The sequence below is a fragment of the Limulus polyphemus genome, unplaced genomic scaffold (genome assembly GCF_000517525.1).
Source record: "Limulus polyphemus unplaced genomic scaffold, Limulus_polyphemus-2.1.2 Scaffold90, whole genome shotgun sequence".
Lineage (NCBI taxonomy): Eukaryota > Metazoa > Arthropoda > Merostomata > Xiphosura > Limulidae > Limulus > Limulus polyphemus.
The window spans coordinates 322,913-323,350 of record NW_013665700.1 but is presented as its reverse complement, the minus strand read 5'-3'; positions in this window follow the sequence as shown (position 1 = coordinate 323,350).

The following is a 438-nucleotide window of genomic DNA, read 5'->3' as shown; positions in this document are numbered from 1 at the left end:
TACTATTGTTATAAATAACACATTCAATTGAACTAAACTATGCATGTCTATTTAAATATATTTACATATGGCTTGTGTATATCGTATATATACATATATATATATATTATTCATACCTTCGGTGTATAGGACGCAAGCAGATTATGACATCAAATTTTGGGGTAAAAAAGTGCGTCTTATACACCGAAAAATACGGTATATATATAAATATATGTGTGTGTGTGCGCGCGCCCATTTCCCTATTCTATAATTTTCTAAAATAAAAACGTATTCTCACAAACAGAAGTTATGCTAAGTAACTTTTCAGGCTCTCAACAATATGTTAACAAACCACAGCAATAGTATGAAAAATCGCGAAAAACTTTGGCGATTGTTCAACCTATTATTTAATTTTGATATTTTCGTCGCCTATGCGGTTTTAACTATATTTGTCTTCTC